Genomic DNA, 23,541 nt, shown 5'->3' with positions numbered 1-23,541 from the left:
GAGTTCTTACTACTGCCGACCCAAGCAGCTCAGTGGTCCCCGACCTCATCAGTACCTACAACAATCAAGTCTAGTTAGTCTAAAGACTCAACATGCATATATCGTGAATAACAAGTAAATATATTATAAAATCGCATGCAACATAAAAATATCATATCGTAAAGCATAAGTTGAAAATCGTATCATGGGTAAGTATAAATACGTGCATATCTGAAAATCGTACGAAAAAGGTTTGCTCGATAGAGCCCTGTCATAAAATATCATATCGTAATTTTTCTGTAGAGATAATATTTCTACGCAAGTGGCCCATAACATAACATGAACGTTTGATCATACTAAACCACAGTATACTGGACGGTAGAGATCATCACAGCCCTTGGACTTCATATATGTACCCATACATAATCATAAACCGGTCGTAAGTCACCGGGTGAAGCAATCCCATAAGCGTAAGGTGGCCACTAGACATTTCTCATATATATCAAAAATAAATATTTTATATTTTATGCACGCAATATAATTATGACCCTGTTTTATCAGATGAGTTGGATCGTTCCTAGGCTTGCTGCGACCTTATTCTAACATGAGAAACAAGCAAATAAACTCCACTTGATCAACACTTGATAACCGAACAAAAAAAAAAAACGAGACAATTACGCCAAACAAACTTAGTATCCAACCATGGCTTCGTACCAACCCGAACCAACATTGAACCATCGTTTAGCCATGATTAAAATACACCTAAAATGATGGAAAAATATATCCCTAGGGCTGTAATACATGAAAAATGTGAATGGAGGCCAAAATCATGAAACGCTCTTTCGAGAGTCACTTTGGCACATTGCACCGTAAATTCTCGTATGACTTCTAAACTTAACCAAATCACGAATAACTCATTGAGGTACTGTCCAGTCCAAGGCCATAGGCTAAAAGCCAACCAAGAACTCGAACATGAACTCTAAACCGACGACAAAGTTGTTGTCATAACACAGTGGCAGCAGCTGCGCTTCCTTTGCGTTGTTTAAGAACTAATGGCCATTGGGGCATGAACCACCGACCAAAATCTCTTACCAACATCCTAAGGGGTGGCTTGAACAATGGCTAAGGGCACTTGGCCAACCACAACTCAAGCAAACACCTAGGACAACCGAAGCTTGAAACCGAGAACACCAAACAAATTCTGTACTATGAAATGGTGTGGATCGCTTGCTGTCTTGTGTCGTTCCAGTGGTCATATGATTGACCATTGCTCGATCTAGACATGATGAAGTGTTATATAAACCATGGCTATGGGCTGGAAGCCAACCACAATCCACCCAACACCCCCAAGACCGAAACTCACACAACCCAAAACAGAAAAAAATGAAAACGAGGGGCACTTGCATGTTTTGTTTAAATAAATCGATGGGACAATGAACCAAGCCTTGAAAGGACATCGTGGTCACGTCCTAGACATGCTAAGGAAGGGTTCTAACAATGGTTACAGGCCTTAGACCAAACATGATCCGAACCTTCAACTTCGCCAACCAACACCAAAAATCGAGACTCAAACTTGCAACTATGGGAAAGTTGTTGTCGAATCTTCGTCCAACATGTAGGGGCTTGAACTAATTGACCAACATGATTCTAACACACCCTAGTACATGCCTAGATGCAGCCTGGAATGCTTGGAACCGAGCCAACCTTCTGTAACCACAAAAACAATCAAACCCGTGAAGCACAAGAAGTAGCTGAGAAAATTCTTTGCAGGTTTTCGAAAAAATATGCTGTCAAATTCGATGATTTCGTGCTTCATGAACATAATATGGTTTAAAAATGTATATATGACTTGATTGAAGAGAAAAGAACAATATCTACATGCATGAAATTTGTTTAAGAAGAAAACAAACACTACGACGAACACGGCGCGGCGGAGACGGAGTTTCTTTTCTCTCTTGTTTTCTTGTTGATGGTTCACGATTTTTGCTGCTGGTTTTCTTATGAAATTTCGAATGAGAGGGTGAAGGAGTGCTAGGGAATGAAGGTGGAGGCTACTAGGGTTGATATATGAGTCTAGAAATGTATTAAGGTAGGGTTACAAATTAAGGAATGAAATGGCACAAGGATTGATTCTCTACCATTCTTGTTGTTCAAAAATAAGGAATAGGTAGGCTAATTTAGTGGTTTAATTAGGTGCAATAAAAGTGCTTAATTATTAATTTTTGGTGATTTAAAATGAAGGAATTATCATACCAAGAAAAGATAAGGAAAGGTGGCAAGAACGGAGAGTTGCCAAACATGTAAGGATTGGTTGGGTGATGGCCGAAAATTTGCTATCAAAAATGGTAAAATATTGCTTAATTATTGAATTTTAACTCCTTAAAGTTTTAAACACTTATTATGTATTTTAGTGAATTAATAAATTAATTTAGCGTAACTATTTTCTTGCATGGCATGGCTAGGTCTTAAAATAATTATTAAAAATGTTAGGTTATAGTTTCTTGAATATATTAGGCCTAGATAAATTTTATCCCAATTGGTGACACATTTTAATTTGGGATTTAATTAACTATTGAACATAAAAGAACTTATTTAATAACTTATATCCAATTAATTCAAATAAATCTTAAAACATTATTTATCAATAAAATAAATTATTCCGTGGTTAAATTAAATTTAAGAATATTTTCTTATTATTAATTTTTTTATCTTAATTCTCCAACTCCAGTTCGACCTCTTGTATTTATCCGAAAAGATAAAAAAAAATAAACTCCTGCGATTGAAATAATTAATCATGACTTCACAAATTTTAAAGTGACTTAAACCCTTCATATATGTATAAAAATCATTTTTAATTTAAATAATAGCAATTATGCATGGCTTGTACGTAATCTGATTTTTCGAGTTCTACAGTGTCACTATATATCGTAAAGTTCTTGCCATCCTCGGGAAGAACTAGTACTGGTGTAGATGCAAGCTATGTTTTAAGGGTTTCAAAACATTTCTCACATACTTCATTCCAAATGAATTTCAGATTTTTCTGTGTAAGTTTGGTGAGAGGAATGACTATAGAGGAAAATCCTTCAACAAATTTCTTGTAGTAACCAGCGAATCCTAGAAAGCTTCTTACTTCAGTTACAGTCTTTGGTTGTGGCCAGTCCTTGATAGCCTCTACTTTCTTAGTGTCCGCTGACACTCTTAATTCAGAGATGATATGACCTAAGAAATCAACACTTTTTAGACAAAACTCACACTTCTTGAATTTGGCATAGAGTTCCATTCCACGCAGTGTCCGCAAGGTGAGATGTAGATGTTCTCATTGGTCTTCATCGCTTGGCGAGTATACAAGGATATCATCTATGAAAACTACCACAAACTTGTCAAGGTATGGCTTGAATACTCCGTTCATAAGGTCCATGAATGCTGCAGGAGCATTTGTTAAACCAAAAGGCATTACCGTAAATTCGTAGTGTCCATATCTTGTCCTAAAAGCCGTTTTAGGGATATCCTCTGCTTTGACTTTCAGCTGATAATAACCTGATCTAAGATCGAGTTTTGAGAAAACCTTGGCTCCTTTTAGCTGATCGAAAAGATCATCTATCCTTGGGAGAGGGTACTTATTTTTTATTATGATCTTATTCAACTCTCTATAGTCAATGCATAGTCTCATGCTCCCGTCTTTTTTCTTTACGAACAAAACTAGGGCTCCCCACGTGGATGCACTCGGTCGGATTTGTTTCTTGTCCAATACTTCTTGGAGTTTCTTCTTTAATTCTTTTAACTCAGCTGGAGCCATTCGGTATGGTTCCTTTGAAATTGGTGTTGCACCAGGGACCAAATTAATTTCAAATTCCACTTCTATATCGGGTATCGTACCTGGTAAATCATCAGGAAAAACATCATGAAATTCTTGGACTACTGAAATATCTTCTAACTTTGGGACAGCTTCTTCTTGGACTTCTTTGATCATTGCAAGGTAAATTTCTATCTCCTTTTTTGGCCTTCCAGGTTTGTGAGGCAGATAGAAGAGATTGTCATTATTTGAACTTTCCATGATATATGATTTCTTTTTGATTTGGAGTCTTTAGTTTGACATTTTTCTTTTGGCAGTCTATCATGGCATGGTGTTTAGCTAACCAGTCCATTCTGAGAATAATGTGGAACTGAATCATATTGAGTTGAATCAATTTGCCTCAAAGATCTGTTTACTGATGCAGATTTTACGGTTCCGATATACCTTATGGGTTTCTGTAAGGTCCAAAATTAAGACAACGTAATTCAACTGCATACAAATCTAGGGAATACGAAAAATGAGTAATTAATTGATTTAATTGCTTAATTGATTATGTGACATGCATGAATATATGTTAAAAATGATTTAATTGTCATTATGCATAAAATGGTATTTTTAAGGGATATTCAAGTTCCGATCGAGAAACGGAGACCGAGGGCTTAAAAACGTCAAAGGTTTTTATTAAATAATTGTTTTTAATTGTTTATGTTGAGGATCAGATTGAGTTTAGAAGGGGGGGTTGAATAAACTCAACGGCAAACTTAATCGATTTTTCAGAATGATGTGCTAGAGTCCTGTTAGAGATACTAGCAGATTCTTGTTAAATTTTAAAGACCAGCAGATCACAAGATAATGTGCGGAAACGATCTGTTGGTTAGTGGGTGAAAAATAGTGAAACAGAAAAGCAGTAGATGGCACAAGGTTTGTTTCTGGAAGTTCGAAGATGAATCTTCTACGTCTCCCGTTCTTCTGTTTCCAGAAGGTATCACTAAAAGACTTTGGTGAATACAGTACAAAAATTGTACACACCCACTTCAACAGGACTTACCCTTCGCCTACTGAAACTCTTAGTTTTACAACTCAACTACTTGAAAGATCTTAAGTTCTGGAAAGAACTCATTTCCAGTTACAAATTCTTCTATTAATGAAGTGAATAGCTTAAGAAGAGATAAAGAAAATAGCTAGCACAAAATGATCTCAAATGATCAAGTGTATGCAATGAAGCGTGTGCTGCTTTTTCAGTGTTGAACTTTTGAGATAAATGAGAGTTCTAGCGATGCTCGAATGATATTTTTTGATTGAGATTCGTTCACTACGTGTTTCTTGAAAAGTGCTCCGTCTTCATATATAGGATTAAACCAACGTTAAAATCTGAACTTCTCTTTTGAATTTTCTGTGATTCAGCTTTATTGCTTAAAATGGACCCTGCAGAATACATTAAAGCAATCAGTCTCAGTTCATACCAAAAATGGTAAGCCATCTTAAATGTTCACGTACAACATTTAATGGCATTAAATGAAGCAATAAATGCTAGTATCACGTTAATAGATTAACGGTAATATTTAAAGACTTGAGATACACAACAATCTGCTAGTGTCTATTTCAGGTTTCTGGTTTTAGCTAAGAAGTCATTTGTTAATTAGATTAAGCAGTACTTGATAAGTGCTGCTACTGGTTTTAGAGCGGTACAAGTGCTTCTGGTTTTCTTCTTATTTACATCTACTGGTTTTGTACTAGCATCTCCACAACAAAATTAAGTCTAACAATTTCCCCCTTTGTGGTGATGCCAAAACCTAGATGTCCATTAGAACGTTAGTAGAATTGAGAAAACAGATTACGAAGCAATTAGTATCCAGAGAATCAAGACAAAACAATAAAATTAGTTTGTTCCAATATCTCTAAAAATAGCTTCATCTGGATTTTGATATCTTCCAGAAGAATGAGGTCTGCTGCTACTCGCTCCAGTTCTATCTTCTTCCCCCTTTTTGGCATCATCGGCAATGACCCTCTACTGGAGTTCCCCCTTCATCTTTATCAAGTTTGGTAGACGAGCTCATAGGAGTGGAAGCAGCAGAGCATGCTTCCATCCCAAACTTTTTCAGTAGTTCCTTTGTATACTTAGCTTGATTGATGAAGATTCCAGTATCAAGTTGCTTGATTGGAAGTCCTAGGAAAAATGTTAATTCTCCCATCATGCTCATCTCGAGCTGTTCCTGCATTAACTTGGCAAACTGGAGGCTGTTCAACATAGACTTCCTCTTGTAGTAGACCATTGAGGAACGCACTTTTCACATCCATCTGATACACTTTGAAATTTCTAAAATCAGCAAAGGCTAAAATTATTCTGATAGCTTCGAGCCTAGCTACTGGTGCAAAGGTTTCATCATAGTCTATTCCTTCTTCTTGTCTGAATCCTTGTGCAACCAATCTTGCTTTGTTTCTGACAACTGTTTCTTCTTCATTTAGTTTGTTTCTAAAAACCCACCGGGTTCCAATGACAGCTTGGTGAGATGGTCTAGGTACTAGAAACCAAACTTTATTCCTCTCAAATTGATTCAGCTCTTCTTGCATAGCTTCTATCCAGTTGGGATCCAGAAGACCTTCTTCAATCTTCTTTGGTTCATCTTGAGAAATAAAAGCAGCATGCATGTATTCATTCATCATATGTCTTCTGGTCCTTAGCGGAGCTGTTGGATTTCTAATCACCAAAGATGGAGGATGAGATTTTCTCAAATCAAAAGGATTTAGATTCTTCTTGTCTGAATCCTTGTGCAACAAGTCTTGCTTTGTTTCTGACAACTGTTCCTTCTTCATTTAGTTTGTTTCTAAAAACCCATCGGGTTCCAATGACAGCTTGGTGAGATGGTCTAGGTACTAGAAACCAAACTTTATTCCTCTCAAATTGATTCAGCTCTTCTTGCATAGCTTCTATCCAGTTGGGATCCAGAAGAGCTTCTTCAATCTTCTTTGGTTCATCTTGAGAAATAAAAGCAGCATGCATGTATTCATTCATCATCTGTCTTCTGGTCCTTAGCGGAGCTGTTGGATTTCCAATCACCAAAGATGGAGGATGAGATTTTCTCCAAATAAAAGGATTTAGATTATCTTTATGTAAAGCAGTAGATTGTTCTGGAATATCAGCTGCTGGTTCTGGAATGCCAGCTGCTGGTTCTGCCATATGAATGTTTGGTTCTGGATTTTGAATGTCCTTGACACTTGCTTCTGCATCATCTTCACTGTCTAGTTCCAGATGAACCCTGTCTAACCTGTTACTTAGATTAGATATGTTAGTAATCTCGGGAGCACTGCTGTCTTCATCAAAGACAACATGAATAGATTCTTCAACATTGAGTGTTTTATTATTGAAAATTCTAAATGCCTTACTAACTGCTGAATATCCAAGAAATAATCCTGCGTCAGATTTTGAATCGAATGCAGCTAAATGATTTTTACCATTATTATGCACAAAGCATCTATAACAAAAACATGAAAGTAAGATACATTCGGTTTACTCCCTTTCCAGATTTCGTAAGGAGTCTGATTATTCTTTTTGTTGATCATTGTTCTGTTTTGTGTGTAGCAAGCAGTATTAATAGCTTCTGCCCAGAAGCACTGAGAGATGTCTGCATCTGCTAGCATTGTTCTAGCAGCTTCTTTAAGTGTTCTGTTTCTCCTCTCAGCTACTCCATTTTGTTGAGGCGTCCTGGCAGCTGAATATTCATGATGAATGCTCTGTTCATCTAGATAAACCTCAAGAGTCTTGTTAGTAAATTCAGTACCTCGATCACTTCTGATTCTAATGACAGAAACTGATTTTTCATTTTGAATCTTTTTCCGAAGTTTCATCAAGAGGCTACTGGTTTGATCTTTTCCAGCAAGAAAGATTACCCAAGTAAATCTAGAAAAATCATCAACAACAACAAGGGTGTACCTCATTCTCCCTAAGCTCATGATAGGGATTGGACCAAATAAGTCCATAGGCAATAATTCTAAACACCTTGAGGATGATTTGCTGCCTTTATTTTTGAAACTAGATCTTACTTGCTTACCAAGTTGACATGTAGAACATACATGATTCTTAACAAAATTTATGTCTGGCAATCCATCGACTAAGTTCTGCTTTTTGAGATTGTGGATAGACTTGAAATTCAGATGATTCAATCTCTTGTGCCACAGCCAGTTTTTATCACTTAGAGCTGCAACTAAACATGTAGGAGCAGTGATAAGATCTATGTTCCATGAAATTTTGTAGGTGTTGCCTTTTCTAACTCAGGTTAAAACAGTAGAGTCACCAGCATTTTTAACTGTGCAAGTGTGCTTCTGGAATGCTACTGAAAATCAATTATCACATAATTGACTAATACTGATCAAGTTATAACAAAGATTTTCAACTAAGAGCACATCCTTGATAGTGATGTTATCATGGATAATCTTACTCTTACCCACGGTTTTACCTTTTGAGTTGTCCCCAAAGGTTATCTCTGGTTCAGCACAACACACTATTTCTAATAGTAGACTCTTCTGTCCAGTCATATGTCTGGAACATCCACTGTCCAAATACCATGTTGACTTACTGATCTTGGTTTTCTTCACTTGTACCTGCAAACACAAATTTTAGTATCTGGTACCCAATCTATTTGGGTCCAAGCCTTATTAGTCCTTTTGGAACCCACATTTGTACAATTTTTGTACTTCATGTATCCATGGAGGTGTGTGCAACATAGAGTCTGTTATTTTTAACATTATGCATCTTAGCATGTTGTTCTTCCCTTCTGTTTCTGTTGTCTGGCCTGTATCTCTTCTGAACAGGTCTAAAATTGTAGTACTGGTAGTTTTTAATCTTCATAGGAGGTTGTCTTCCTGAGTTGAGTCCTCTACTGGATCCAGAACGCTGGTCAACTCTTTCCTTAGGTTCAACAAAACCCAGACCATAATGAATCCTTCTGGTCATCTGATTTACGTTCCTTTCAATTGAAGCAGTAGGTACTTCTGGTTTCTGTACCACACTGGATTTCACAAAATGAATGTACTTTCCTTTGCACATATCCAGTTTTGGCTTAGTATTCGTTTCAGAAGTGCCTTCATCATGACAAAATCCGAGACCACTTCTGTCTCCAGATTGTTTTTGTAACTCTTGCATCTTTTCGAGTGAAATAGAGGATTTATTCCAAGCATTCACCAGTAGCGATAACTTCTGGTTTTCAGAAAGCATCGTCTGGTAATCTGCTTTTACTCTTTCATTCTAAGTTTTTAATTTACTCATCTCAACTTTTAAATCATTACAGCTGTCGACTTGCAAGCAAGTTAACTTACTGTTCTGATTTCTTAAGTTCTGATTTTCAATCTTAACTTCCTCGAATGATTGAGAAAGTCTCGAATACTCTTCTACCATGTTGCGTAATGCTTTGACTAAATCAGTGCGTGTAAATTCATCAGAGTCAAAGTCAAATACCTCTCCGGATGTCGAGGTTGATTCCGTATTTGCCATCAGACATTTGATCTCATCTTCTTCACTGTCACTTGAATGGCTTTCAGAACCAGAAGATTCAGAACTTGAGTCTGCCCATTTGGACTTACTTTCTTCTGCAATCATTGCCTTTCTGTCTCTTCTGGTCTTTTTATCATTGCTTTTGACACCCTTCTTCTTCTGGTCATCCTTCTTTGGTTTTGGACAATCAGCAATGAAATGTCCAACTTTTTCGCAGTTAAAGCATGCCATATCACCAGAAGGTGATTCCTTTTTGAAATTGCGGTTGGGACTTTGAAATGTTCTGTGATTCTTTATCATGAATCTGGAAAACTTCTTAACAAATAATGACATTGCATCATTGCTTATCTGTTTTGCGCTTCTCTCAGAAGTATTCTATATAGCAGTAGCAGAAGATGAACTTGGGGCAACTGTAGCAGTAGAGTTAACAGTAGCTGCGAGAGCTTTGGTTGGTGGAATTGCTAAGGGCTCTTCTCCACTTCGAACTTCAAGTTCAAACTCATATGCCTTCAGATCTGAGAACAAGTCATGCAGTTCTAACTTCTTTAGATCCTTGGAAGCTCTCATTGCCAGCGTTTGGACGTCCCATGCTCTGGGTAGGGCGCTCATTACCTTTAATGCAACTTCCCTGTTGCCAAAATCTTTTCCAAGAGCTTAGAGTTCATTTACAAGGCTGCTGAAGCGTTCATCAAACTCATTCATTGTTTCTCCAGCCTTCATCTTCATATTATGAAACTTCTGCATGGCTACGGAAATTTTTTTTTCCTTAGTGTCTTCGTTTTCTTCACAGATCTGAATCAATTTTTCCCAGATTTCCTTGACAGTAGGACACATCTTGATTTTGCTGAAAGTATTTTTGCCGAGTGTCTTGTACAGAATGTCCTTTGCAACGTTGTCAAGATTGGCTTTCTTCTTGTCCTCACTTGTCCATTCATATCTTGGTTTTTCCAGCATCTGAGGTGTGCCTTCAGTAATAGCAACAGCTGGATTTGGCTTTAAGATCTTTAATGGACCATCTATGATGACATACCACATGTCATCATCTTGAGCTGCAAGATGGGCTTGCATTCTGATTTTCCAGTCGTCAAAGTCTTCTTTTGAGAACATTGGAATTTTGCTGAAGTGAGCCATGTCTGTTAAATATTTTTCAGAACAAGAATAACTAGCTCTGATACCACTTGTTGAGAATCGGATTGAGTTTAGAAGGGGGGGTTGAATAAACTCAACGGCAAACTTAATCGATTTTTCAGAATGATGTGCTAGAATCCTGTTAGAGATACTAGCAGATTCTTATTCAAGTTTAAAGACCAGCAGATCACAAGATAATGTGCGGAAACGATCTGTTGGTTAGTGGGTGAAAAATAGTGAAACAGAAAAGCAGTAGATGGCACAAGGTTTGTTTCTGGAAGTTCGAAGATGAATCTTCTACGTCTCCCCTTATTCTGTTTCCAGAAGGTATTACTAAAAGACTTTGGTGAATACAGTACAACAATTGTACACACCCACTTCAACATGACTTATCCTTCGCCTACTGAAACTCTTAGTTTTACAACTCACTACTTGAAAGATCTTAAGTTCTGGAAAGAACTCTTTTCCAGTTACAAATTCTTCTATTAATGAAGTGAATAGCTTAAGAAGAGATAAAGAAAATAACTAGCACAAAATTATCTCAAATGATCCAGTGTATGCAATGAAGCGTGTGCTGCTTTTTTAGTGTTGAGCTTTTGAGATAACTGAGAGTTCTAGCGATGCTCGAATGATATTCTTTGATTGAGATTCGTTCACTACATGTTTCTTGAAAAGTGCTCCGTCTTCATATATAGGCTTAAACCAACGTTAAAATCTGAACGGCTCTTTTGACTTTTTAGTGATTCAGCTTTATTGCTGAAAATGGACCCTGCAGAATACATTAAAGCAATCGGTCTCAGTTCATACCAAAAATGGTAAGCCGTCTTAAATGTTCCCGTACAACATTTAATGGCATTAAATGAAGCAATAAATGCTAGTATCACGTTAATAGATTAACAGTAATATTTAAAGACTTGAGATACGCAACAATCTGCTAGTGTCTATTTCGGGTTTTTGGTTTTAGCTAAGAAGTCATTTGTTAATTAGATTAAGCAGTACTTGATAAGTGATGCTACTGGTTTTAGCGCGGTACAAGTGCTTCTGGTTTTCTGCTTATTTACATCTACTGGTTTTGTACTAGCATCTCCACAACAAAATTAAGTCTAACAGTTTAAAATATGGTTGATGTTTTTTTCATATTATTTAAAATAAGGAGTTATGAGGTGATTTTATATGTCGAGACGTAAATTTTAACGGTGTTGGCTTTTCAACAAAAATACGAACTTTTTAGCAACCCGACTATTAAATTCACAAACTCATTTAAACACACTAATTTTAATTATCTCTACTATTTTATTAAACCTAAGGTGTATATAATAACTTCTCCTGCGGACACCAATTTATTTCCCCCTTTTGCCCTTTTGCTTCACCTCAATAATATTTTTCTCTCTCAAAATCACTCCACAATCCCAACAAAACCGTTCCACACCTACTCTGCACGATCTCTTCGGTTGCTTTCCTTTCTGCCGTTCAAATTCACTTCTCGGGCCAAGAAATTGCTTGAAGTGTCATGTGGTAAGTTCGCAAATATCTTCCTCTCCACCGCTCTGAAACGATCTGACTTTTATTCGTTTCGATTTCTGCATTTCAATATTGAAATTTCAATGTTGAATTCGATTGAGGTAACCAATATTTTGGTTGAATTTCGGCTTCTCATTATATCGAATTGCGTTTAATGTCGGGTTCAAACAGCAGGTTCGAATTAAACCAAATTGGTTGTTATCACTGCCACATTTTGTATGTTACTGAAACGAATTGGTTGTTATGGCTGCTAGACATAACTTTTTTTAAAGCAAAATATCAATACACATAATCAAATATGAATTTGTTTCAAGAAAAAAAATCTTTACGCATCACTTTTTAAAAATGCACTGTGAAAATATAATTTTCTCATGGTTTCATATATAATCAAATATATATCTGAAACCAAAATATGCGTACAGACACTATTAATTACCATTTTGGATCCAAACGTATATTACATACATATGTAATCACGATGACTATCACCATTTGATTTTATCTGAAACCATAAATTTATATTTTTCATTATTTGGTTTGATTTGTTTCAAGCAAAAAATTTGTACGCACCAGTTTCCTTTCTCCTGGTTTTTTTTTCTCAGCAACATATATACTTCTCAAATTTTGCCAATACGTCAAAGCTGGTAATGTTCTATGAAAAAAGTGAATTTCAATATTCTTAATCGATTGAATATTTACTTCAATTCTAATTTGCGTTGCTATTTGCTATTTATGTTGTCCATTGTTTCTATGCAATACCGTTATTAATGTTGTTTATTGTTTTTTAACATTAATCTTTTCACTGAAAACATTCTAAAATTTCATTGTTTTTATGTATATTGTTGCATTTCTTAAATGTTTCGTGGGTGTTACTTCTTATTTTGATACCTTCTACAGGATGTTACTAAAATGACCATTACAATTAACATTTAAATGTTTCAGTTTATAAACCAATATTTCACATTTATTGCTTAGACCAATATTTTATTTACAGATATTGTTGCAATCCACAAATGTATCGTGGGTTTAACACATACGCACGTTTTTCATGTTCCAACCAAATCATATTATCTTCAAATACTATAACTCCATTCACATTTCTCCAATTTTCATATCTTGGTTAAATCTCTTCTACAAAACATCTATCACACAACACATTCTCTTCCAAGTTAAATCTCTTGACTGCAATTCTTTAGTCATGCGACTGTAAGAACGTTATTTTTACGTTTCTCCAATTTTCATAGCTTAACTTTGACTTGCACACATTTAAATTTCTTGGCGCATGATTTTACATCACAGAAAATGTATGTATGTAGTTCTACATTGATTTCAATTGATGTACTCGACTAAGTGAATAAAAATGAGAAGTAACACACACGAAACATTTATGTTGTTCACAGGATGTTACCATTTTGAATCCAAACGTATATTACATACATATGTAATCAGGATGACTATCACCATTTGATTTTATTTGAAACCATAAATTTATATTTCAGTTTTTGGTTTAATTTGTTTCAATCAAAATATCTGTACGCACCAGTTTCCTTTGTCATGCTTTTAATTTTTTTTTTTCAGCAGCATCTCTACTTCTCAAATTGTGCCAATACGTCAAAGCTGGTAATGTTCTATAAAAAAATGTGAATTGTAACATGTACCACTATATAACATCTCTTGAATTTGGGGTACACATGTTAATTCAAGTAATCATTATAAGCAATTTACCTCTTTGATTATATTATCAATTCAAACACTAAGCCTTTAATGTGTGATTGTGTTAGACCAATATTTTATCTACAGACATTACTTTTGAGCTTTTTTCCACTAACTCACATATTTAATTGCATAACAGTATGTATTTAAATAACCTTCAATAACCAACTATTTTGGTTTGTGTTCTGTTGATTGTAAACAAAATAATCTTTCTTGCGCTCACTCATAGATTACTAATTTTATAATTAATATAATATATTGTGAACAATGCAAAGCAAAAACAAGTTAGATATTAATTTTAAACAATTTTAATAACTATAGTTAGAAATCATTCTGGTAAAGTTAAGAATTATTTCAATTACATTTATAGTCATATTATCAAAATTATTTTGAATATTATTTTAATTATATCGTAATAACTTGGTTGTGTATCCTACATGATAACTTTTTTCAAACATTTTGTTTTCTTATTTAATGTACATTGATTGTTTTTATGTATAGTGTTGCATTCCTTAAATGTTTCGTCGGTGTTACTTCTCATTTAATTACCTTCTACATCATTAAGGCTCTTGAATTTGGGGTACACATGTCAATTCAAGTAATATATAAATGGCGTAGACTTCATTAGAGGTTGGAGCATCATTTCATGTATTCATCCCCACCCCCAACCAAAAAAACAAATGAATGTTGTTCAAAAAAACTCTATTTTCTGTGTTCCTTGATGTGTTGGTCGTGAAATTCATATGATTTACTTGCTCTGTTTTTTCCAAAATTCTCTTTCACACATTGTTGTTCATTCAACCAGTTTACACAAAAATAATTGAATAAAATAAAATGTATATCGATGTAATGCTGATATAATCATGTTTTTGGTGAATCTCTTATTGCATTTCTTGAATTATTGAAACTTAAACATGTCCAGACCAATATTTAAGAGTTTTCTTTTAAATATTGTCACAGATTTAAATACTATTTAGCTTTAATGTCCTCTCCTCCTACACGAGCTACTACTCATACCAATCGCAATGACAAGGAAAGGCGTCAATTAAATACAGCGCGACGACGAACACAAAGACAATTAATGACAGAAGCCGAACGACAAACAAATTTAGCCCGACGTCGGTCAGACTACCAAAGACGTATAAATAGAAGTGCACATGCTACATATTTTGATGAATCCAACTTTGAAATGTCAGATGTTACTACACATTTGAATGATATGTCACATAAAATATGTATTACTTCCTTTTTATTAGTCATTATTTTTATTTTTTGTACTCTTATCTATATATTATTATCTCACAAATTTATTTATTTTTTCTAATACAACCATATAATGCTCTTATTAATTTTTCAGTTCCCCTCAACAATAATTTGGCTACGACTACCACAACGCATGCAATAATGAAAACTTCTTCAAATCAAGGTGGTATATTTCATTTGCACTGTTTGAAGTTAAACGATTTTAAACATTTCTTTTATATTATATAGTATATTATACGATATGCAAGACAAAATTTGATACTACGTCTACATGTAATAAATAAAATTAATACAGTATATTTATTTAAATTTTTTTACATATCTAATAATTTGAACAACCACATAATTAATTATTTAATGTTCACTTTTAATGCCAGAAATCACAGCAACTACGGTTGGACAAGTGTGTCGTATACAGACATTACCTTATCAAACGACGACATCAAATTTTGAGCAAGGAAATACTAGCACATGTCAACGTCTAACTGATGCTAAATAATTTTTTCACTACATTTTCTATTTTTGAATTACATGTGTATGCCTTTTTTGTTAAAAAATTATTTTTATTGCTTTTGCCATCAATTTGCCCTCTCAAGTTCTCCATTTATTATTTAATAACTTTGATAAAACTCCATCAACCAGGTGATTGATTTTTATTTGTTTTATTTTTCAAAATTTTATGCACAAATATTTAATCATTTAAAAGTTTCAACAGTTGATTTAAAAAAAAACTAGCATCATGCTACATGACATAAATTTTTGAACATGGAAGATATAATTTTAACACATTGTACCTTTTTTATGTCTTATTTTCAGAGTTTTGAACAACAATTTCAATTAGGAGTAGCCAACGAGGCGCATACGTTGCGTGTAACATGAATATATGAGGCTAATATATTAAACAATAATTATATTAAAACACCTTGACACCAAAACATTTTGAGTCGTGAATATTTTTTGGAATTTTTTCAATAAACAGTTAATATTATCAAATGTTTTGAAAATAGACTATTAATAAAACAAGGTGTACAAATAGGTTAGACTAATAAAATTCCCCTATACACTTTATTCATACAATCTTCCAATAACGATTTATTTTTTAATTTGTTAGTTTGGAGATTAATTTGAACAATATTACATGAATTAACTTCAGTGAAAACAATGTCATTACTAACATACAACGATAACTTCAGTGAAAACAATGTCATTACTAACATACAACGATATCCACGTCCACGTCGATATCATAACCAAGCAAGAAATTTCGGTGAAAGTGAGATAAATTATCCATGGCATTTGTCTGACCCAAGAATTTGTTTGCATTGCCAAGCTCTATTGTTTCATGGTGAAACATCACAATTCTGCTGTAGAAATGGAAGTACAAATTTGGATCATATCCCTTCTCCTATTGAATTACAAGAGTTGTATGCTGCGAATAATGAGGAAGGCAGACATTTTCGTCAGTTCACAAGGGCATACAATCGTGTTTTCTCTTTTACATCGATGGGAGTCAAGTTAGATGAGTCCTTAGCTACCAGTACACATGGAATTTACACATTTCGTGCACATGGATCAATATATCACTCGATTGGAAGTATTCTACCAAATGAAAATTGTAAGCCAAGGTACATTTAGATGTGGATTGTATACACAGATCATGATATAGACAATAGACTTCATGAAAATCCAGAACTAAGGCAAGAATTGCTGCTTAAGATACAAAACATTCTTGATCAACACAATCCATTTGTGCACGTACGTGTTTCGACAGATTGGAAAATGTCAAGACATACCTAACTGTAGGCTCATCATCAAGCAACAAAAAACCTAATGAACATCAATATAGTTTACCAACAACATCTCAAGTTGCAGCTGTAATTGTTGACAAAGAATTTCAATGAACTTTGAACATTCGAGACATTACTTTACAAGGAATCGGTGGAAATATTATCAGCATTCAAGATGTAGTTGGTTATTATGATCCTTTGCAATATCCACTCCTTCTGCCATATGGTACATATGGTTGGGATATAAATAGCCGAAATATCAATGGTACCCGATTAACATGCTTAAATTACTATGCATACATGCTACAGGTTAGTTAAAAAATATTTTACTTTATGCTTTACATTTTTAATTAAAAACAATTTAAAGATTAAATTTACACCTATACTCATATAATGTAAATTATCTTCTTATTCAGATACGAGAAAATTCACCATCTTTGCTACTTAGAGGAGGCCGTCTACTTCAACAATACGTAGTTGACAATTACGTAAAGATTGAAACACAAAGACTACGATGGATATGTTCAAATCAACATGATATACGTTCTGAACTTTACCAAGGATTGCAAGATTGTTTACATGGAGGTCAAAATAATGCAAGTATGATAACTTAATTATTATAATATAATTTTTCATTACATATATTACAACTCACATATTATACATATCTACCAAATACATTAAAGGAAATGTTGGTACCAAAATCATTTTGCCATCATCTTTCGGTGGAAGCCCACGTGATATGTACCAACGTTATCAAGATGTCATGACTTTGGTACAAAAAGATGGAAAACCAGATATAATGCTTACAATGAAATGCAATCCGAATTGGAATGAGATAAAATATCAACTACTTCCTGGGCAATCATCTCAAGACCGTCCAGATTTGATTACAAGGATATTTAGATCAAAATTTGAATAGTTTAAGAAAGACATTGTGGATAGGGGGTTTTAGGTAAGGTCCAATCTTATTCGTACGTCATTGAGTATCAAAAAAGAGGTCTTCCTCATGTTCATATGTTGGTCATATTTGAAACTAATGACAAGTTGTGTACTCCCGATCACTTTGACTCAATTGTGCGTGCTGAAATACCTTCACAAACAGAAGAACCCAATCTACACAAAGCAGTTGTCTACCATAGGATACATGGTCCATGTGGATCAATCAATCCAAATTGTCCATGCTTGTAAATGGTAAATGTAAAAAGAACTTCCCAAAGCCATTTGTGGAATACACATCTAGAGGAAATGATTCATACCCTTTGTATCGAAGACGTGAAGGTGGCCAAGTATCAATTACCAACAATTAAGACATCTTCATTGATAATGGTTGGGTTGTCCCATACAATCCATGGCTTTTATTAAAATATGATTGTCATATTAATGTTGAAGTATATGGAGGGATTAAATGTGTGAAGTACATATACAAGTACTTCCATAAAGGTCCTGATCGGGTCGCACTAGAGTTACGAAATGGGCAAAATTGTGATGAAATCCAACAGTATGTGGATGGAAGGTGGATTTGTGCGCCTAAAGCATTTTGACGAATTTTATCATTTGAGTTTAGTAGGATGTATCCTTCAGTCATTAGGTTACAACTACATACACCAAACCGACATTTGGTGTATTTTGACCCCCCAACAACACGTAACTGATCTACTAACAGATGATGACAACTCGAAGACTATGATTACAGAATTTTTCAAAATTAATTGTGATCCAGACTTGACTGAAAAGTATTTATATCGAGAATTTCCACAATATTACACATGGATAAAATCTGGAAAAAAATGGATTCGTCGAAGAAGCCAAAATAAAGTGGTTGGGAGAGTATATGTTGTGTCGCCATCTGAAGGTGAGAGGTTTTATCTCCGTATCCTTTTAAATCATGTAAGGGGCCCGACATCTTTTGAAGATCTGATGATTGTGAATGGGGTAAAATATTCAACATTTAAGGAGTCTTCTCAAATGAGAGGACTTCTTCAATAGGATGATTATATAATTTAATGTCTGCAATAAGCACGCTCTGTTAAAATGTCATCTTTATTTAGAAGGTTATTTGTATCCATAATGGTGTTCTGTCAACCTACAACAGTTCGAGAACTCTGGGATGAGTTCCATCCTTGCATGTGTGAAGATTATGGTAGAGAAATTTCATCGAGTAACTTAATCATCAATAAGTTATTGCTTGAGATACGAAGGTTGTTGCATCAGTACAAAAAGAAACTTGATGATTTTGATTTACCATCAATAAGTGCTGAGTTTTGAGAAGACACAACGCTACCAAAAATAATTGAGGATGAGATTTCTTATCAGATTTCTTATTATGATTTGAGATCTATTGAATGATTGAATTCTCATCAGAGGATTGCGTTTGACACCATCATAGAAAGTATTATGCATAACCAATCAAAATTTTTCTTCATTGATGGTCAAGGAGGTACTAGTAAGACTTTTTTATACCGCTCAATGTTAGCACATTTGAGAAAAATGGGTAAAATTATAATTGCTGTGGCAACATCTGGAATAGCTGCGACATTGTTGCAAGGTTGAAGAACTGCACATTCACGTTTTCAAATTCCACTTAGACCAACCGCATCAACATTGTGCCAAATAAAAAACAGACAGAACTTGCAGATCTAATAAGGCGTGCATCAGCTATAGTATGGGACGAGGCTCCAATGGTAAATCGCTATGCTTTTGAATCCGTCAGTAAGAGTTTCCAAGATATTATGGAAAATCAAATAGTGTTTGGAGGGAAGACAATGGTTTTTGGTGGCGATATTCGACAAGTGTTACCGGTTGTTAAAAGAGGGTCAAAGGCAGAACAAATTGCTGCAAGTATTTCAAGATCCACATTCTGGAATTGCGTAAAGATAATACACTTTCAACAAAATATGAGATCTGCTCAAGATATTGAGTTCTCGCAATTTTTCTTGCGCATAGGTGATGGATTGCAACAAACTGTGAATCGTGATTTCATCAAATTGCCAAATTCAATTATCATACCATGGGGAAGAGAACAATCAATTCAGATGTTGATTGATTTTGTTTTTCCTAATATGTTAAATCATGTTAAAGATGAAAAATATATCGTTGATAGAGCCATCATCACACCAAAAAATGTTGATGTCGACAATATTAATCAAATGCTCATTCTCAAGTTTCCTGGAGAGGAAAAAGAGTATATCTGTAGTGCCCAAATCAGTACACGTAAATTCCATGCATTTATTTAATGGTTAAATCATTATTTAAATTTAAAAGTTATTTTTAATGATGCATTATTTATTGAAATTGTATTATTTTAAATTAATTATGTATATGTGATGCACGTTAAAATATTTTCTTGAGTTTCATGTTTCAGGCGATCATTCGATGCGGGATCGAGGAAAAGAGACCGGTAACGATGTTGGCAAATATTTTTACGTGGTATTTTATTTTAAGTCAAAATTGAGGCATTTTAAATGATTTATTTAAGTTTTAAGTATTTTAAAGCCTAAATTATTTATTTAGTGAATTTAGAATTTTAAAACTTTTAAAGTTAGCATTTGTGTGTTTTATTTTTTTAATTAGGAGGTTTTGTAAAAATAAGGAGGATTAACTTTTTTATTAACACTTTTATTTGTAATCAAGCATTTTATAACCCCTAATTAAATCAAAAACACACACACACACACACACACGCTTTTACACACACCCATATACGTTTCACACAACACACACATACACATTTCATCTCATATCTCTTTTTAGAAAAAACTTTTAGGGTTCTAAGCACCAAGTGCAGCCGCCCCTCTCCCCCATATTTTCCAGCAAATTTCGTTGATTTTCTTCAAAGAAAATCGAGCCATCATCGTCCCGGATCAACCTTCGCTCTGTCTCCGCGTCGGTATCTTCGTTTCGGTACTTTTATATATCAACAAGGCACGTATATTCTTTCTTTTATGCATCAATCTCGTCATATTATGCGTTGTGTTGTTATTTATGCGTAAAAATACATGTATGATGTGTGGAACTTTGAGCAATGATGTTTGGATCAAGTTTGAAAGGGGTTTTTGGATCACAAATCACGTTTTTTGCTGTCATTTTAAAAACTGCGATTTTTCGGTCAGGTTTTTGGAAAACTTTCAACATATAAAACGTAGTACTCTTCGATACCTTCGATTTGATATAAAATTCGTAATTTTTGGATGAGGAACGAGTGAGTTATGGTTGTTTTCGTTTGATTGCTCAAACCTGCAATCTTATGAAAATGACATTCATCATGTTTTGAAGTTTTTGAGTTGCAGGCTTTGTTGGGCACCTCCGAGCTTGTGCTACTGCATTTAGATATGTTATGGTATGAGTTTAGGTGTTATTTGGTGGTTCGTTTGTGTCGGGATTTGCTTGGGATATAATAGAAATCGTAGGAAGCGAAACAATGTCGAATTACTGGTCATTGTTGTATTGAAGTTCCTTGTCGATGTTTGGAGACGTTTTGGGTGTTTTTACGGGTTGGAATCAATCTAATAGCATCCTAGGATGAGTCTCGAGGTGTTGGTTCATGGTCTTTAGGCTTGGATTGAGAGAATAAATGAATGAGATAGCGAATTTTCGTGAATGTCCAAGTCTAGAGGCTACCCAGATCCCGACACGGAGTCTGTGTCCTTTTTCCTTCAAAAATACGAATTTCCAGTGCCTACCTGGACCCCTACACAGGGTTCGTGTACCCCTTTAAAAAAATTTTTAAATTTTTTTTATTTTCTTCGGGTTTCTATATCATGGTTTAGTACGATAGTTAAAATTTATTTATGTAAAAATATAGGATTTGTTTTGGGGTTATTAATATAAAATACATGATATGTTTTGGGGGTTCTATGTCATGGTTTAGTACGATGATTAAACGAGGTCAAGTCCCGAGAGATTTAGAATGTCATAAGCTATTTAATCACTTTGGTGGTGAGCTCGAGTACCTACGTCTAAGTTATGCAAGTTAAGTATTCAAACTCATGTTAGTATGTTGCAGCAGAGGCCCCAAGCGAGATCCAACAAATCCCTCAACGCCAAGTAAGTATGTTGACGTGCAAAAGCAAATATTTCAAGTTTTTGAGGTATGCTAAATGTCTTGTGACGAAATTATGAATGGCTTTGGAAGTCGGTGAACGTGGCCGAGGACCTCTCCACCCCGTTTAAGCATGAACGGGTTTAGATCAGGATTGGAAAGCGTTAAAGCATGAACGAGGACCAATCCACCCGTTAAAGCATGAACGCGGATCTCATGTATGTGGCAGTGGATACGTCCCTGTCAGCCCAATACTGTGGTTTGTCTGATCAGGAATTTATTATGTATGGGTCACTTGCTTTGAAACATGCCTCTACGCAAAATGATGAAGTATTTATGTTCAAGTATGCAAGCATGTCTAAGAAAAGTTTTTATGATTATGGCACGTCTATGTTACGCTATTATGATCACGCTCAAGTACATTTATGTTAACATGTTCAGATTTATGTTTCCAATATGTACGCTCTATTTTGAAGTTGCGTGTGATTTTACTACGTATTACTCGTTACTTCCAGTTTATACGTGTTGAGTCTTTAGACTCACTAGACTTGATGATGCAGGTGAGAAGTATGTTGAGGAGGCTAGGGGTGGGGACCAAGGAGCTGGCTTGGATTGAGCAGAAGGCTAAACCCGAGGACCGCCATGTTTTGAAGTTTTAAGGATATTTGAAATGTTTAAAATTCTCTGGTTTTTATGTTACGATTTTTGTGGTTCAAGCAAATACGTTTGGCAGACATTATGTTGAGACGTACAGTTTATTTTACTAAATTTTGAAAGTTCATTATTTAAGCAAGAAAATTTTTAATTCTTTCGCAAATTTTAAGTAGTAAAAGCACGGTACGTTACAGTTGGTATCATAGCGGTGTTCTTGTAAAGGGTTATGCCTACTGCCAGTTGCAATAAGCTCACGAAGTCACACCTCAAGTCTGTAAGTTTTAAAATTTTGAATTATGTTATGTGTTAAGCATTACGTCATGATTTCAGCATGTCCATGTTTTGAATTCAAATTTCGTGCATCTTATACTATTAGTATCATGTTCATGCATATTGGGTTTACGTGCTGGGTAAATTATTGGAACAATATGCCTCCCAGACGTGTGATTAACCGCGAAGCAAGGGAGGAGAACCGAGAGGCCCGAGACGAGGAGAGGGTCACTCCTCCTCGTCCACCACTAGATATGCAGGCACAGATTCTTGCAGGTATGATGTAGTTCTTCGCGCAGTTTGCGGGGAATCAAGATCCAGCAGGGGGTGCAGGGGAGAGGCCCAGACCTGAGGCAGTGTACAAAAGATTTCGTGGGATGAATTCGAAGGAGTTTGCGGGGATGACTGACCCGATGGTGGCTGAGGGATGGATTAAATCCATCGAGATGATATTTGTTTTTATGAACCACGCCGACAGGGTTAGGTGTGCCGTCTTTTTGCATAATGTAGATGCTAGGATTTTGTGGGAGAGTGCATCCGTGACAGTTAACCTGCGGACCCTTTCATTGGATGGATTCAAGGAGGTGTTCTACTCTAAGTACTTCGATGAGGAAGTACGAGCCAGATTGACCAGGGAATTTATGACGCTGCGGCAAGGGGATAGCAGCGTAGCAGAATTCGTGATGAAGTTTGAGAGGGGTTGTTACTTTGTGCCTCTGATAGCCAATGATGCCCGAGCGAAACTGAGACACTTTCTTGATGGGTTGCGGCCGATCTTACGTCGTGACGTAAAGGTGGCGGGTCCAGCAACTTATGCGGTCGCCGTGACGAGAGCTCTAGCGGCCGAGCAGGACCTGATAGATATTGAGAACGATAGGCATGGAAAGAGGCCCTATCCGGCGCC

General features: G+C 35.3%; 1 long non-coding RNA gene across 1 annotated transcript; it reads left to right on the top strand.

Moving 5' to 3' along the window:
- The first annotated feature begins 16,074 nt into the window (after nt 1-16,074).
- On the top strand, nt 16,075-18,173 carry LOC140990494 (uncharacterized). Its single transcript, XR_012177656.1, has 3 exons — nt 16,075-16,981; nt 17,089-17,272; nt 17,359-18,173. It is a non-coding gene; the product is annotated as an uncharacterized lncRNA (long non-coding RNA).
- The last annotated feature ends 5,368 nt before the right edge of the window (nt 18,174-23,541 follow it).

The sequence above is a fragment of the Primulina huaijiensis genome, chromosome 12 (genome assembly GCF_012295235.1).
Source record: "Primulina huaijiensis isolate GDHJ02 chromosome 12, ASM1229523v2, whole genome shotgun sequence".
NCBI lineage: Eukaryota > Viridiplantae > Streptophyta > Magnoliopsida > Lamiales > Gesneriaceae > Primulina > Primulina huaijiensis.
The sequence above is the reverse complement of the archived record's forward strand: the minus strand, read 5'-3'. Positions and strand labels throughout refer to the sequence as shown.